Below are 3,470 nucleotides of genomic sequence, written 5' to 3' on the forward strand. Positions count from 1 at the left end.
CGGGCAGAGGAGCATCTCCAGGATGGGAACAGAGAGCTTTATAAAAGTATTTACACATCTGTGAGGAACCACAGAGACAAAGCGGGGGAGGAGAGGGGACGTGGTGTGTGAAGGAGTGGGTCAGAGCTCTGAGAGGTCACCAAGAAGGCATCTCTGAAGGGTTTTGCCCCTGCTCTGAGAACACCCCACCAGTTCTGAGGACACCGAGGCAGAAAACAGCACAGAATCGCTTGCTGTTTTACACAGTGGAGAATGGGTGATTCCTAAATGAAGGTCTCCCACTAAAGGCAAGTGTTACAGGGAATAGTTAAGAAGTGGAAGGAGGTTGGTGCTGAGGGAGCCTGTCAGAAAGAGACGAAGGATGTTGTCTGAGGCCTGTCTACTGGCTGGTCGCCTGAGACTACCCAACTCTAGTGTTCAGCAATATAAAACCACAGCTGTATCGAGCCTTTGTGTTGCTTTCAGTAGCATGTTGGCTTGGCAAGACCCGTGTCAAAATGGTCATCCAGCAGCTCAGCTGGAATTACCATGTTAATGTATCACACTGGAAAATTTGTAGTTGAGAGGAAGATGGAGATAGTATCTGAAAATTATAGTGCTCATGGCATTAGAACACAGGTTGTAAAACTGTCCTACCCACACTAGCAGTGTATTTGCTGCCTGTGAAAATTTCTCTGACAAAGCAGGCAATCTCATTTTCAACAAGACAGTAAAGCAGCACAGTTTGGCACAGCTTCAGTATTCAAGCAAAAATTTGGCATCTCAGTGTAGTAGTGTCCGATTAATAAGAAGTTAACAAGGCACCAAAGGTATAAATGGTATTCTCCAGAGGCTGGTTAAAACAAGGATGAGCTTGTAAAATTTGGACCAGCTCGGTCTAGTCACCATGTATGTCTAGAGTCAAAAGCATTTCAGTATAAAAAGTAAAAAGAGGTTTATTTTGGTGTAATAATCGTGGGAATAAATAATGCTCAGAACAGTCTTTGTTGTTTGGGTGTCATATGATAACTAAAGCAATCTGAAAAGAAATACAGTTACTGCCACAGACAACATAGCCAGTGAGTATTTTCACTTCCCAGTGATAATTTTAACATTTTATTTATGTTTTAAGTCTCAGAAGAATGGAATATTATTATGCATTTCTATAATGACTTATTTACAGCACCCCTGTTCCACTTACACCAAGTGTTTTCTTTTTATAACGTAAAAGATGCAGAAGCAGACAATGAGTAAGATTGAATGGATGGAAAGGGTGGTGTACAAGAAGAGACTAAAATGTTAATCTTGTTTACAGCTAAGGTTAGTAGGAGGGGAACAGCCTTATTTAATACAGTAGGTTAGCTGGAGAATATACATGGGATATTCACATTTACTCCCCTTGGCAAAGAATTATTACATTGAATGGTAATAATAAGTGATGCAAGGGAATGCTTTCCTTATCAAAGTTAGGAATTCAGCTTTCAAAGAGCTATATACCGTGTGCACCTATACAGTTTCTATGGGAATAGAAATATCATTTATATTTATGTATATTCTAATGGTGATATGTGCATCATTCTTCAGTGTAGCTGGTAGCCAGTAATTGCTTAGAGTTAGAAAACCCTTGTGCCCTGGTTGCCAGTTCATTGTCATGGTGTGCATGACAATAAATCACTTTGATTTTATTCACTTTTTCATGATCTAAGTCACAAGATTATGTAATATAAATATAATGTTGATATTTATGGTACGCATAGTCTCCTCCTAAAATTCTTAATTATGAGTGTCTTACATGTATCATGAATCCAAGTCCTTGAACCTCTTCATCAGTATTTTTCTCATCAATTCTCCCTGGTTACTTCTATTTTAAACCCAATGGTATCTTAATTAGTATTAAATCATGTCTGGGATTACTCTTCCTTCCTCAAAATTTCCATGCAAAAGAGTTCCTATCTGTCTGTGGCCTTTTGCCTTTGTTCAGCAACAGCCATTTCCAAAAGTTTCTGCTCATTTCACTTTTCTGTTTTCAATACCACACCAGAAAGGTGGGAGACTATACAGCTATTTTTGGTATGTGACATGCATCCATCTGTTTTTTTTCTGGATCGTATCTCTGGAAACTGCCATATTTCAAAGAGTAGGCCCATAAGCACACTGCAATGTGCCTGATCTGCTTGAGTTAAACATGCTTTGAAGCATCTGGTGCTTGACATCTGTGAAGGCAAATAATCGACATGAAACATGGTCACAATCTGTTACAGAAACCCCCATGTGTCTCACAGTCAGTTAGAAGGAAATGGCCAGAGGAGTATTGTTAAGTCAAGATGACAGGCATGTTGGTTAAGAGCATTAATAGACCATCTCCCATGCAATCTTCAGTTTTTTTGAGTTAAAGATTTAATGCTTTTTTAGAGGTCAATTTGTTATCCTTGGAACTTGTCGTTCTGTATTTATGGACAAAGCAGCTGCAAAAGGCACAGGCAGAGATGCATGTTTTCTTTCCCCTGCCAGATGTGGAGACATTAGATGCTTTTTGCCTGATACAGTTTACATATTTTAATGAATCTTGTGTGTCTAGTATCTTTTCTTACCTGCTTTTGAAAGGTAACTTCCTACAGCAGATGGATCCCATCCTATCTCATGCTTTCAAGGTAGAAGGTTTTTGAGCTGTCTACAACGTAAGAATGTCTGACTCTCTATCAAAAACTTCATTTGAGTGCTGTCAGTCAGTATTTCTGAAGTAGTGAAATTACCATCTCAGAAAATGTGATAAAATGCTGAGAATTTTAGCTTTCAGTTTATTCTTTAATGCCAAGTATTCTCTCTTTCTCTACAAACACAAAAGCAGTATGGGCTTTCTGGTGTCACTGCTATTTTTCACTCTTAATTTGTGTGAGCTGTTACATCTGAGAAACGTCAAGGTATTTTTCTGTACAGCACACGTGAAAGGAGGCTGTTCACCAACAGATGGATGCACAAACAAGCCATGTTTACTTTCAACAGTCTCCCACCCGCGGGCACCACAGTTCCAGGCAGCACAAACCCAAAGAACAGGCAGTGGGAAGCAGCAGTCGGGCTGCCCGGGTCCCCTCACTGCCCTCCTGGGGTTTCTCAGCACAGGCAGCACTGGCACCAGCACCCAGCAGCACTGCCTGTCCTGCTCTCCTCTGGAGGCTGGTACAAATATTTATTTTTCACAGTATCTCACAATTCTGTGTACGACACTCAATTCCTCGTGGTTCCATTTATACGCTCATTCCCAGGCTTTCTTGTTTTCGGGGAAGACCTGGCCTGCAGCCCATGGCTGCCGCCCCCCCCGCTCTTTCCGTGACCCGGCCTCTTTCACGAAGTGAAGAAACCGCCTCCGGCAATGCCCACGGCGGCGCGGGGCGGCCCTGCCGCCGCCATCTTGTCGGAGGCTGCCCCGGTGGACCGCAGCCCCCAGCATGCTCCGCGGCCGGCCGGACTACAGCGCCCAGCGTGCCCCGCGG

This window comes from Athene noctua, chromosome 17 (genome assembly GCF_965140245.1).
Source record: "Athene noctua chromosome 17, bAthNoc1.hap1.1, whole genome shotgun sequence".
Lineage (NCBI taxonomy): Eukaryota > Metazoa > Chordata > Aves > Strigiformes > Strigidae > Athene > Athene noctua.